The sequence below is a fragment of the Montipora capricornis genome, chromosome 11, assembly GCF_036669925.1.
Source record: "Montipora capricornis isolate CH-2021 chromosome 11, ASM3666992v2, whole genome shotgun sequence".
In the NCBI taxonomy this organism is placed as follows: domain Eukaryota; kingdom Metazoa; phylum Cnidaria; class Anthozoa; order Scleractinia; family Acroporidae; genus Montipora; species Montipora capricornis.
Genome location: NC_090893.1, coordinates 41,232,563 through 41,247,562, shown reverse-complemented (window position 1 = coordinate 41,247,562; position 15,000 = coordinate 41,232,563). Strand labels below are relative to the sequence as shown.

At 40.3% G+C, this 15,000-nt stretch overlaps 1 pseudogene; it reads left to right on the top strand.

Moving 5' to 3' along the window:
• Positions 1-15,000, top strand: part of LOC138024301 (uncharacterized) — a 56,980-nt pseudogene that overhangs the window by 9,703 nt on the left and 32,277 nt on the right.

The following is a 15,000-nucleotide window of genomic DNA, read 5'->3' as shown; positions in this document are numbered from 1 at the left end:
TGCTTAGTCGTAAGCCAAACTATGGTCAGTTTTCCCACTTTTCAAAGCCACGAAAAAGCGGGCTTTTTGGGAAAACGATTTCAAAACCTGAAATTACACCCATGATTTTGAGCGAAACGGACAAAATCATGGTCATGAAATAGCCCACGTTTGATATAGTAAAATTCAGTCCTAAACAAACGGCACCATCTCGAGCTCTGGGGAATAGGACTGAATTTTAATATATCAAAAGTGGGCTATTTGGAAACACGGTTTTTTCTTTATTGACAGGAATGGAAGGCGTAATCAGTGGAGATGACCAGACATGGGTTTACGGAAATGGCCGTTACCTTGGAAAAGACAATGGAAAATGGAAATCTCCTACCCGGTTAGAATTAGGTTCCTTCCGTAAGCCAATGTTGCCAATTTGCTTTTAGTCCCGCGCCGGCGCGGGCTAACGGTCTCCTTTAGCTATTTTATGTTTTAGTGGCCTCATTGAACGCATTCTATTCTTGACGCTCCTGAAAAAAATAATTTGCCTCTGAAACTGTATTTGTATTTCCAGCGCTTGGAAAAAACTGTCCGTGACTTCAGGCTATGTTTCTCTACATGACCGCATGCACCTATCTGAGATATAAAACCCATTCTGTAATAATTGCCGGATTGGACCGTGTCTTACTATCTGCGGAAAGCGTGTAGGTTCTTTGATTTCCGACCGAATTCAATGAACAAGGGTGTGTTGTGATTAGGGCCATTCGATTTATTGAGCTTGTCAAAGAAAACTTGAAAGTCGAACCATTTTCAGATGAAGAGACAGTGCGGCCCAACGATTAGGACGTTTTCTTTGAGATTCGGACATCCCGTGTTCAAGACCCGTTCTAACCACTCCTTGAATTTCACCCTGGTTGCCTCTGTTTCAAACGTCTCAGCCGTACGTGTCAATACTCAACTGGTTTTCCTCCATCTCTTTGGGATTCTTGAAAAAAAAAGGCATTTCATTGGCCCGGAAAAGCCGATGGGGAGTGGTCGATTGATGTGTGTAAGTATCTTAGTAAAAAGGTAGCAGGTTCTTGTCGGAGTTTGCTGAACACACCATCTCTCGCACGGTAGTCGATGCTCTCCTACAAGGCTTACCGATTAGGTAACGGATAATCTACCGTGATAATACAATTTAATAAGGTTGACATGATCTGAAGCATTAACTGATTCGACCTCGACCTTCAGCCTTGTTTTTTACAGATTCTACTTTCCAGCCAATCTTCAAACCGTTGCAGTCTACGTTAAAAATAATGGTGGCCCCGGAGGTTTCCTTGCATCGTTCGGCAACGGTATTGTTACAGACGCTTCGTGGAAATGCACAAATCAAAACGTACGAAACTGGCAAACAGCAGGGTTCGATGATAGAAAGTGGCCAGCGGCTTTTGCGTACCGTGCAAACAGTGGTAATATAAAAATTAACGGAATTGCATCTGAAGCGAAGTGGATTGGGACCAGGCAAAGGAACGCTAAGGGCTTATATTGCAGACGGCAATTGACGGTTTTCGGAGACTTACCAATGATCGGTGGAAGTAAGCAGCCCATTTCCTTTTTTCTTAAGGAGTATTCATGAATAGGCAATCATGGAAGGTTTCTAAGCTATTTTTGGAAAGAAATCAATGTGTATGGTTGAAGTGCGGTTTATGGACAAACGAGAAAAGTGATCCTCGCACTTTAGTGGGGCAATTGCTTGAAATGTCCAGCTAAAGCGCAAGCGTCACTGCCACACTGCCTAGCCGCTTGTGAATGTTAAATGAATGAAGAATCGCTTTATTTTTTCTTTTATACATCCAAGGTTGTGATAAGCCACTTGGACTGCAAAGCGGTTGGGTGAAAAACAGTCAAATGAAGGCATCGTCAGAATGGAGTGACACCCACGCGGCTTGGAGAGGACGGCTTTACACGCCAAAACAGTTTTCATACCCTGGTGCCTGGTGTGCAAGGTACACCGACACCAATCAATGGCTTCAGGTCAGGGGTGTAAATTAACATATTAGGAACTATATAATGATATGGGAATTGAGAAGCGAAAGAGTGTTACAGAGTCGACGCGTGTTCCATTAAGATGTCTCTCCAAACCATATCAGTAATAGTAACGTAGATGATCGTGACGTTAACTGAAAGGGAAATTGCACTTAGACTCGCTTTGAAGAGGAGGTAGACATGAAATGGAAACAATGGCCTATTGTATGTTATATTACAAATGAATATTGCACAACGTAGAGAAGGATCGTGAACGGGCATTGAATTGGTTTTATCGCTCAAAAGGTTTTTTTTTTTTTGAAAATGACATTTCGGTGGTGTTAACGTAGCTCCCTATTACTTTTAACAGGCTTACAGTTCGGATATTCAGCTGAAGTATGCTCTCTATATATTTTAAAGCTCTCACAGTCCTTATTTTTTCATCCTCGTTTTATTGTTTCCAAGAAAAATGTTGCAAATTTGGCATACCCACAGGCAGCAAAAACAATAGTCTTTTTGGGTCATGCTCATTGAAACTGTAAACCATTATTTCTCTTTAGGCTGCATTTCAGCGTCCTGTAGACATTACTGCCATCGCTACCCAAGGACGAGCTAATTACAACCAATGGGTCTCTAGTTTTACCTTAAGCTATAGCGAAGATGGCGCCAAATTCACCGTGTATACTGTCGGTGGGCAACAGAAGGTTTGTTATGATTTGCTAATTTGGAATTCATTTTATGTGTTTTTGGCTTAGCTTGTAGAGGCTTAATATTCCTGCAATTCTTGCATGCGATCCCTTAACATTCGCCCTTGTCGCACGGCGGCCATATTGTCCCGGGAGACCAAAAAAGCTTTGTTTTAAAACGCCAAGCCTCACACCCAGGGTTTCCACTGCGAGGCGTCGCGTTGTAAAACACAGCTTTTTTGGTCTCCCGGGACAATATGTCCACCGTGTGACAAGGGCGAATTCGAGAGGATTTTTCGTGACCGTTGAAGTGCTGTTTCGTGTCTATTTCATAGCACCGTTAAAGGGACACTGTCCTCGATTGTGAGCACCGGCCTCGTCGTGCTTTCGCCTTTGAAGAGTTAATTACTTCTCGGATCATGTTACCGTTGTGCCTCCTCTTCAAGGCAAAAACCTGTTAAACTGATGCATTTCGTAATGTTTGAGTAATTAACAAGACGCCTATGTAGCAGTAACTCCGGCCGACCACTGTGGGGATGAGTAGGTGTACATATATGATCCAATGCGAGGGTTTGTCTTTGTCCCCATCACCATACAGCTAGCGGAAGATAAGTGAGGAAAGGGCACTTGGGCTTAGCCACTGCGATGGTTTCTCCTTAGGAGCACATATTAAAAAATAAGGAAAAAAAAAACATAGATTTATTGCGCTCTCTACAACTCTCCATACAGAAAGAAACTTTACTTCCCCACAATTTGACCTGCGAAGCGTCCTGGCCAATCTCGATCCAGCCATTGTCTAGCGATGAGAATTTATTTTATTTTATAACTGTCATGTTATTTACTCTTTCATTTACCGCTTAAGTTGCTCTGTCTGTTAGATCTTCTTCCAGAATAAAGTAGGTAAAATTTGATTGGTTAAACTACGGGAAAGGAATGTTAGTTTCAGGTAAGCAGGCATTTGAGTGGGGAGGTGAAATACGACTCCCCTAAAAACGACTGCGTGGGAGGCTAACAAGACCACTTCTTTCTCTTTTTTTAATCTATTCCCATAATGTTGAGTACGTGTGCATGCCATATGTTTTAAATTATGCCATATAAAATTGATTTCCGATTTTGGTACGCTGCAGTTAATATGCCCAATAATGTTGATTTGTGTTCACGTTGCCTTTTTTTCCATATTTTCGTGCTCAAGGTATTTACCATTGCAGTAGCTTTAAATAGTACCCAGAATTAGTTTTTTAAGAGATAAATACTTTCACGTTATTAAACTTATCCTTCCATCCTTCCTTCCTTCCTTCCTTCATTCCTTCCTTCTTTCCCCCCTTCCTTCCTTCTTTCCTCCCTTTCTTTTTAATTCCTTGCATGTTTTCTTCCTTCCTTCTTCCTTCCTTCGTTCTTACCTTCTTTCCTCCCTTCGTTCTTTTCTTCCTTCCTTCTTTCCTTCCTTCCTCTCTCCTTCCTCTCTCCTTCCTCCCTCTTTCCTTCCTCCCTTCTTCCTTCCTTCCTCCCTCCTTCCTTCCTTCGTTCCTTCCTTCATTCCTTCCTTCCTTCCTTCCTTCCTTCCTTCCTTCCTTCCTTCCTTCATTCGTTCGTTCATTCATTCATTCGTTCACTAACAAAGTAATAATCCTCCATTTACCTTCTAGTTGTTCAAGGGAAACAGTGACAAAAACACAGTTGTTAAACACAATATTGTACCCAGTATAACAGCCCGTTTTGTCAGGGTTCATCCGAAAACCTGGCAGGGACATATCTCTATGAGAATGGAGCTTTATGGCTGCTTAACAGGTACGTTGGTGAAACTTTTTTGCGTCTGTAATGTCTCGATTAAGACAATAAATTATAGCACTGCTTTAAATAAACTTTGAAACTTGAGACCCAGTGGTTAGGGTGCATGCCTTGAGATCCTGGAATCTCGGGTTCAAGACCCGTTCTGGCCACTTGTTGAATTTGCTCCTTGGTAGGCCCTAGCTCAGTTTCTAGGCTGTACTTGTAAAGCAGCCAACTAGTTTGCCTTCGACTAGTTGGGATTCTTAAAACTGCTGTAGTCGTTTTGTTTTGTCGTTTCGTTGATTGTGTTTCATTGGGACTGAAAAGCCCCTATGAGGAGTGACCAATGATATATGTATTGTCGATATTACTGTGTTGTATTGAGGTGCAATAGAAAATCGTGCCCCGGCCTTGTGATAACTCAAAAACCCCAAAAAGACTGCCCATAGGGTATTTTATCACGTGTTTTGAATTTCAAAATAATAATTGCGGCGTTTATCTTGCAGACATAACCCTTCTGGATGCATAATGCGCCTTTGGGGTTATTCATCTTGTGTAAAAGGGGCCAAATTAATGACCACTTATATTGCTACTATGGTTTTTCTTCAGATTTTGAAAGTGTGTTTTCTTAACATGTGACTGGCAAAATGTTGAGTTTTGGATTTCACAGTCCGCCATTACTCACGTTCAAAACTGACCGATTGGACCCAGAGGGTTGGATCTAGGGATCTAGGGAACGTGACGTCATTTCCTCACCAGCTTAAAATTACAGCGAGTAACTGCAGCTTGTTATATATGCAAAACACGAGTTTAAAAGCCTGGAACCCCCAAACTCCCGTGCTGCATATTAATGCAGTCGCGTGCACACACACTCATTGCATTCTTAAAGACTGGTTTCCATATGATCCCAGACGATCGCGAATTGCAGATCCTAGATCGCAGAAAGTTCTGCGATCGTTTGCGATCATATGGAAACCCCTTTCTGCGATCGTTTGCGATCATCTGCGATCCTGCGATCGTGATCGCAGACGAGCGCAGAAGATAGAACCATGTTTTATCTTCTGCGATCGTCTGCGATCGTTTGCGATCCTGCGATCATATGAAAACCAAAGTTCTGCAATCTGCGACCGAAACGTATCCCATAATAATTTTAATTCTGACTCAAATGATTCAACGCTTCTTAGCAACAAAGCCTGAATGTTCGTTTATGTTCGTTACTGTTCTGTCAGAAACACGAAGTTCTCTCAGCAGTGTGTGGAAAGCCCCAAGTTTTTGTCTCTTCATGAATATTTCTCGAACTCAAAACCGATGTTTCCTTCGCTTTTGAAGCTGACGATGCCGTCGCTTCAGGACTAAAAGAAGAAGTAAATTTGCTTGCGCAAAATTTCCTCCTCGATGTCCGCTATGTTGTTTGGTAAGATTTTGCCGCGAGCACAACGCGCGTGTACATTTGACATTTCTGCTGACCGAAAGGTATGGCTGCAGCCGGCTCTGCGATCGTTTGCGATCGTCTGCGATCATATGGAAACCAGCCTTAAACTAGTGAGTCTTTGACGTCATTTTCTCCTCGTCCCAGCTCTTTCAAACTAGTAATAGCGGATCGTTAAATACCAAAATTCCACTTAACATAATCCCTTTAATTTTGCCCATACGATTATTGGTGTTTGGTAAATAGGATTACGGGGTGAATTGTAACTTTTAAAGCTTTTTCTTGCAGTTTGCAAGGTGGATATTGGTATTCTTATGGACGAGTCTGGCAGCGTAAGCAAAGCAGACTTTGAGCGACAAAAAAACTTCGTCAAAGATTTAGCTGACCATTTTGAGTTTGGTCCCAATGCCGCTCAGTTTGGTGTGATTACATATAGCACGGGTGCTCAGCTGGACATTACACTCAGTCAATACAAAACGTCCGCGTCGTTTGCCCAAAGGGTAAACAGCATCAAACATGCAGGTATCGTGTTTTTTCGTTTTTTTATTTGCTTGTCTAAAGCGAACAAAAAACACTATACTTTCTCTTGTTTCTGCTTTCCCCGTGCTTCTACAAAGTTTCTTTGGCCAAGAGGTACATCGTCGGCAATCAAAATCATTTCAAAAGCTTACAATTCAATGAGAATCTCTTTTTTTCCTTACGCAAAATTGATGAAGTGGCACAAGAGACATTTTTCTTGGCTTTTTAGAATGAGAGGTGCAAATACTCTGTAAACAGTAGCTTGTAGTCGTGCATCAAGTTGAAAAATGAAAATCTTGTCATCGTTCACCTTGTACATTTTTGAAAAGAAATAGTCAAAAGCAGAGCCAAAAAAGTACGAAGTTTTAAAGGAAAAAGGAACACTAACGTGAAGTTTGTTGACACCTAGACTTAACGAGACACGTACACCTCGTGAGGCTCAACACAATAACATAATTCGTGTCCAGTAAACTGTCCTACTCCTTCTCTCGCCCTAGGTAGACAGCAAAACGAATTTAAATGATTGCAAGTCCTCTAAACTCTTCTCTGTAACTTTGGAATCCCTTGTGTCTCTAGGTGCACAAGAAACATGACCCCGTAACTCTTTTCCTCAATGAAACTTAAGGTGATTCCCTTGTTTTGCAGCGCGCACCTCATACTGCGCATAACATTGCGACTTCGGAGTTCGAGCCGTTTCACGCCGACCATCTGAAGAGAGGCAACAAAGGCCGCTTTTGCTGTTCAAGATTTTTTAAGTGCAATCATGATAACTCTTCTCGGTTAAGAAGGTGTTGTTTTGGAACTCGCCCAAGTCCTTTCGCGGAAAATTGCCCCTTTGCCACCATTTATCATCGTGTACATGTTGCGAAAAAACGAGCACGGTGACCCCCCATTTTAAATGGTTTTATCTACTCGTAATAGGTACACGGGAAACATAGTTTAAGGAGAAAAAAGTTGGATAGTAGAAGTTGTAGTATTTACATATAAATATTTGGAGACCGACACTGAGTGCAGGGTGATGACTGTAGCGGTCAAAGTTCTTTTCAAAATCGAGCAATTTGAAATCACTTTACTTAAAGATTATAGCCCGGACAAACAAGTAGGTTCAATTAACAGTAATATTCAGTAGCTTTTGCTTTTGCTTTTGCTTTTTTCATTTAGTTTCGAACGCTTCTCGCGTAATATGGTAAAAAACACTTAGAATAAGGGGCATACAGCGCGAAAACAAGCACAGTGAGCCCATCTTTTTATAATTATTGCATTTTTTGAATGTCCTGGGAATGAATATCAATTGTGCCAAGTTTGAAAAAGATATGGATAGTACGTTATTTTCAAGGCAATTAAATTAAGCAGTGACGAGACTTCCAGTTAGGCCTGGTTTTCACTAGTGACGCAAGCAGAAGCACAAGCAACACACGCAGGCGCATTTACTTGTTGTTAATTACTGTCTACTGTTCGAACAAAAGGCTCTAATAAAGTACAAGCTACCGAATTTGCGTATGCTTCTTGTGCTTATGCTTGCGTCGATAGTGAAAACCTAAGAGAATGCTAATGTCAACTTAAGGGAGTTTAAGCAAAGACGACGGCTACGGCAACTACAACGCCACAGAGCAAGAATATTATTGGTTAAAAAAAGGAAACATATAATTGTGCTGCACGTGCAGCACGAATTTCCGTGCATTTTTGGCCGTAGCCCACGAAACAACAACGTGAAATCAGCAAATTTTAGGTTTTGACGGGAACGTGAGAATAGTGAACGATGAACCACTCATTTTCAATTTTTTACTTGAAACTCGTGCGTACCCATCCGATTACAAGACAGTTCGTCCGTGATGTACAAGGTGAACAAGATGGAATAATCACGAAATACTTCCGGTAGTGCTAAGTTATATCTTGGAGTGACGTTTTCATCGACGTCGCCTTTGTCCCTGCTTAAACTCCCTTTTATCGATGTAAATACTGTTAGGGGTAGTTGTTAGCGCGCCTACCCCCCTTGGTGCCGAATGGTCACGTGATCATAACACCATGTGTGAGACTTTCTTGCTGATTTATCGGTTCTGAGTTTATATTCTGTTTTGAATTGTCTTTCATTGCTAGACGGTTCTTTAAAGACGGAGTTTGTGCATGCGTGAATTGTCGTCAAGCCGCGTTACCGAATAAAGTCATCGTTTTGTTATGTCCCACAAATACGTTGTTGAAGCTTAAACACAACAAACCCCTTTACAATGTTTATCGCAATTATTTAAGCATGCCTTGCAAACTTGGACATGATGAAAATGGACGGTTAGGCCAGAGATAGAATCTTTTCATACGAATTACCTCCATGTATTCGTCGAATATGTTTCTTTTAGGATATAGTCCACTCTCGTATTGAATTTAAGTCACTTTTGATAACTTTTATAGTTCTTAAGGGGCTAGCACCTCAGCACCATAGTGAGCTTATCTCTGTTTTGCCCCCATCTAGTTACACATTTAAATCTAAGAGAACCTTAGGGGATCGCGCATTTTCTTCAGCGGCACCCGCCCTATGGAATTCGTTACCATTAGTAATTAAGAATGTTAATCAGTCCATCGAGTCATTTAAGAAGAAACTTAAGACCCATTCATTCACTAGAGTTTTAACCGGGTGATAGTCGTATCAATTTTTGTACATATATGTATTTATTTTTAGAATTTTTATCTTATTTGTTTTTCTAGCACTATTATTGTTGGTGTTGTTTCATTATAACGAGTTTGTAAATAGCGCACTTAAATATGTATATAGATACTTGCGCTTTACTAGTCACTACTACTACTACTACTACTACTACTACTACTACTACTACTACTACTACTACTACTAATAATAATAATAATAATAATAGTAATAACTGAGTACTGTTTAACTTTGATACAATTACCGGTAAAACGCCAACGCAAGCAAAAGTGGGGCGGAAAATACCAGCGAGGCAATGCAATAAAAAACTAAATCGCAACAGTGAGCAGCAATTGTTAAAACATCGAAAAGAAGAGAATTGAGAAAAAACAAATTACAGACAGCTTGCATTTGAACTTAGTGAGCGAAGACCTGATTTCAAAGTCAGAGTTGTGCCTCTTGTGATAAGTGCACTCGGTGGATGTATAAAAAGACGATAAAGGAACTGGAAAATATTTTTGAAACAAACGATTTGTGCAAACAGGTTTTGCGGAGATTCCGTTAAAAATTTTAATGGACAGTGAGACAATAATCGGCAAAGTGTTATCAGGACTTGTCGAGAGTGACATCGAGCAAAATTCATGATAAAAACGAAGTTGTGAAAGGGGCCAACAAAATTCTTGGTGGTCCCTCAATTAGGCTGTATTGTTTGAATTTGAAATATAGCTATAATCTTTACATAATAATAAATAATGTACTTTGTTTCTTTGTTCTTCTTTCTATTGACTTGGCAATCTGATCTGTTTTCCCTCTCTTGTCTTTACATTCACTATGATATAATTGACTGAAAATGTTTGGCTTGTAGGTGGATGGACATTCACTGGGAAAGCTCTCCAGTTGGCGTATAATCAGCTTTTCGTCGCTGCCAAAGGTGCCCGAGGGAACGTAGCCAAGGTAAAAGAGAAAAAAAAGTCAATGGAATGGTCGATATTAACACTACACTGAATTGAAGGTTTTACTCCTGCGATAAAAGGTCATGTTTTTACACCGAAACAGTCAAGAAAAGGTTAATAGAACGTTTAACATTATTGACGCCACGTCAACGAGAAAGTGATTAAAAAATGGTTACTTCACTTTTGTTAAAAGCGACAGCAGGTGCTGTTAAACCTTTCACTCCTAAACTGGACCCCATTATCTGGCATTAAACATGATAATAATAATAATAATAATAATAATAATAATAATAATGATAATGATAATGATGATGATGACATCTTTAAAACATGCTTAAGGTTTGGTGTGAACGGGGCATAAGACAATTAACGTCAAAAAAAAAAAGTAGCCACATTCACCCTACAGGCGGACCTGTAACACTTAGCTTAAGTTTTGCAAATGGAGCGCTTTTATTCACGTGACCAAAAGCCATATTGCATTACTGAAACAAAAGAAAGTCTTTGCATAAAAATAGTGTTCAATTCCCTGAGGATTAGTTTGGTACACCATCATGGCCGCCATTCCTTTGTTTAACGATGAAATGATATATGAAATGAATCATATATAAACTGCGGATATGAAATCAAGTGAAGCTATGATCCTCGCAGTTATGGACGCAATTTTTGCAATTGCGTAAAGAGGCCTGAAAAATTCAGGACTTCAACGGGGTTTGAACCCGTGACCCCGCGACACCCGTGCGACGCTCCAACCAACTGAGCTATGAAGCCACTGACGTTGGGAGCTGGTCATTTGTGGCCTCTTAACGCAATTGCAAAAGTTGCGTCCATAACTGCGAGGATCATAGCTTCTCTTGATTCCTTTGTTTAGGTACACCAACATGCCCGCCGTGACGTCACGTGAAAACACTCTATATTTTGCAAATGCAAAGATTTAAAGGGAGACTTCGTTTTGGATGTCAAATTGGGCGTGCATCTTATTTCTTGCATGCCTGGACATAGTGATTGTTTACGACCTCAAGCAGATACAGTCACTCAGTTTCTTCTGAAAAACGACCTCTTTGTTTTTTCTCCTCTTCTTCAGATTTACTTGGACGAATCAATCACATTTAATGTCACTAAACGCACCTTTATTTCGCTCTGTTAGGTATTGCTAGTCATCACTGATGGAATGGCAACTGGAGGAATGGGAACATTAAAAGCACCTATTAAGCGGCTAAAGGATTCATCAGTCAATATCATATCAGTTGGTGTGGGAAAAGGACAAAGCTCAATGAGTTGAAATTCATGGCCTCTTCGCCTACCAACACTCATCTTTTCTCAGTCCAAAATACGCATCAGCTAAGGACTCTAATTGGTTCGATCTCAGAGTCTTCATGTACAAGTAAGTAAGAAGGAAGGGGCCCATAAATAAGGGGGTAGGGTGGGGGGGGGGGGGGGGGGGGGGTTGGTTAAAGGTCCCCTTACCTGACGCTAGGAACTAAACTATAGGCTTGTAAATCCCAAGCAAGGATAAATTTATGGTTTGTGGTAATAGTGCTTTCACTCACGTGATCAGTAACCTTGTTTTTCCACGGAAACAAAAGAAAACATTTGCATGATAATAGAACTCAATTCCCGGAGGATTAGTTGGGTACACCAACATGGCCGCCGATCCATTGTTTGGGAACACCAACATGGCCGCTGTGACGTCACGTGAAAACACTCTTGGCTGCTTTTTCTCATTTTTTTTCTGAGAATAGATGCTAAGAACGTTCAGAAGGTTAAAAAAAGCTATTGTATAATTTTTAAAACAAAAGTTCATTCCTCTCCTTTAGAATTTTCCTTCTAAAATGGTTCAACGAAAGTTCTCACCAAAAAAAAAAAAAAGAACAAATCAAAATGGACGAAAAGAAATTAAATAATACATAAGACCATTTTTGTGATTTAAGTATACTGAGGGAGTAATAATTTTACGAGCACCTCAGTGCATGATAGCCGATGATAGCTTTACAATATCTTATGTATTGAACTATCCGGCATGAGCTATTCGTCGCATGACCAAATGGTTTGATAATAGTCGACAATATTTCCAATGGAACGACCAATGGAATTTCAGGTGTCTATAAAGCGACAATTCGCCATTTTCGCATTCCCGTAATACAGTTCATTTTGGGGGGTTATTTGCGTTAACACAATGGATATCCAGTAGTTCACTGAAGCATTATACAGTCCGAAGAGTAAATAACATGTACTTATGATTTTAGTGTAAAGAACCCCCTAAACGTATTGCATTTTGGGAATGAGAAAATAGTCTATAGACCTTTTTGCAGATACGGCGGCCATTTTGATTTCTGTTGTTTTAAATAGTTATTATGGGATTCCCAGGGGACAAATACATATTAATTTGCCCCCTAAGAATCCCATAATGTCTTTCGAAACAATAAAAATCAAAATGGCCGCCTTATCTGCAAAAAAAGTATATTGCTTAAATTAATATTGTTAACATAGTTAAACCGTAACAAAAGTCTTTCCGCGAGCGTCTAATGCCACACTCCACCATGCATGTCAAGAACAAACCTTCATTGACCATCAAGTAGGTGGTCAAGCAAGGACAACCATGGAAATTCGATTTTTTTTATTGTCAATGGTCAGTTAGGTTGGTCCTTGATAGAGTATGATTGTTGGGGGCCAAGGCGGGATGGAGAATTGCAACTATCGTTGTCTGCCATGCATGCACTGTTCGTAAGGGCTTGCCGTAATTCGGCAACTTTCATCTCTATAGTGTTCGTGATTGTAATCACGGAATGAAGGCGAAGAAACCACGAAATAGCTTTGATCTTTGTACCATCCCGTTAGGAGAATAGGATCACAATCACAATTCACAATCCATCGGGGGTCCGCACTTGTATTGTATATCATGGTAATGACGAAACAGATGATAAAGAAACCTTTCCGGCCTTGTATGAATTGCACTCCGCTGACGTACCAAACACAGAAAGAAGACATGCTCTATTGGTCCATGGAGTTACAAAATGTTGCCGCAGTTAATCCAAAAACCTGGAGAACATGTTTGTTTTTATCTTGCAGCATACAATTGCCGTTACGTGACTTGTGACTATAGCCAGTGGAGTAAATGGTCTCGTAGCTGTGGTATTGGCATGAAAAGAACACAAACCCTGGCCAAGGTCAATGTAAAGTACATCAAGCAGCAAGGAGGATGTTCTGGACTCAAAGTCACGTGTGACAAGATAATAGCAGAAACTAAATATATGAATTGTAAGCTCCAGGCATTATTCCAGACGCCTCTTATACTTTTCTGTCCGTGGGAACTTTCAATTAATGCATCACAATATTTAGCCTGTAAACACAAACATATGCCGGGCTTTCCGTCTCTCTCCACTGTGAAATTATTACCTAAAGTAAAGCGAGTGCCAAAAATATGTTTGCTTAGTTCTGCAGGCTGACAAAAAATGGGTTAACTGAAGACGTGTGTTTATCGATGACAACTCGGGGATACTCGGAAAAAGCCCGAGTCTTTCGAAGAAGTCTCGAAATTATCACTTTCCAATGGTTAGTTCATATGCTCTTCCAATGAGACATGGGAAACGCGTGGAAGCTTTGCCGTTTAACTATAAGTTCTTGTGTTAGGATTGGTAAAACATAGTACAATTTAGTATCTTTTTCCTGCTCCGGTGGACTCTAGGGACTTTCCGTGACCAACAAAAACAAATGAAATTAGAAAAAAAAAAAAAAAGCCGAACAATTTTAACCAAGGCAAGAGTTTTGAGACAGACCAGTTGGTTATTTACATGGCAGCTGAAAGTCGAATACTGGCATGGGTCATGAACAACTCCAGGAAGTGAGCTGAGTGGGACTTAAAGGGGCTAGGTCACTCTATTTTAGGTAATTTTGTTTAATTTCCTTAATTATGAGCTCTAAACGTCACATTGGCAGAGTAAGAGTCTTTCATTTGCAAAATCACGGCCACATAACAACTGAGAATGATTTTCCAACTGTGTAAATGACATTTTGATATAGACTAATATAAATTTGAAAAAAGGTGGGCCCACGTTTTTCAAATTTACCCAAATTTAATCCATTTTAATCCTCTCCACTTTTGTCCATCCATGTCCCTTCTTGTCTTCCCTGTGTTTTGTTAGAGTTCTTCTATAGTTTTGAACAGTTATTTTGATATTTTAGTTAATTCTATGACCATTCGATCAGTGCCGAAATTGCCTAAAATTGCGTGACCTAGCCCCTTAAAAACGTTAACCAGTGTATACCTTCTTATTCAAGTCCGGTGTAGTGCAGTATTTTTACAATATGTTCTTTTCAAAAGGTCCTTGTATTCGTGTGACCTGTTCCGCCTGGAGTGCATGGAGTGGTTGGTCTGCAACATGTGGCCGAATGACTCGCCGACGTACCAGTAATGCCAAGCAAACCATTCTCCACCGACTCAACTGCAATGGTTTACAGACCTCTTGTCCCAAACCGGAAGTACAATCTCTCTACATATCCTGTATGATTTACAGACTGAGTTGTTAACCTTAAGTTGTTGTGTTCCTGATAAACGCCCCAATATCGTTGGTCAACATGTCAGCATCTCGTGTTGGGTGACTTGGCAACAAATTTTGGTCTGCACTTTCGAAACCATGGCTCAACGAATCTTCGCCAACGATTACTGGCGACTGCAATATTTAACCGTGGCTTTAGTTGATGCTAATCACTCCATTAAATAAATTGACTGGTGAAAGCAATAGACCTTATTCACGATGGCCACCATGTTGGCTTTGATATTATCACGCAAATTAGCTACACACTTCTGAGGGGGCAAACAACACAAGTTCGAGAGGTTAAAACGAACATTTTAGCCACACAGATGATTTGTTTCACGTTCATTGAGTGTTTATCACCTAAGTAGTAAAATAGAATGATTACACAAGTTACTTCGATGTTTTTTTTAGTGAAAAATGAGCAGATATCGAGATGGAAAGTCGAAATGTCAAAGGCAATCAAAAGATATAAGATTATTATAAAAGGTACTTAATTCTA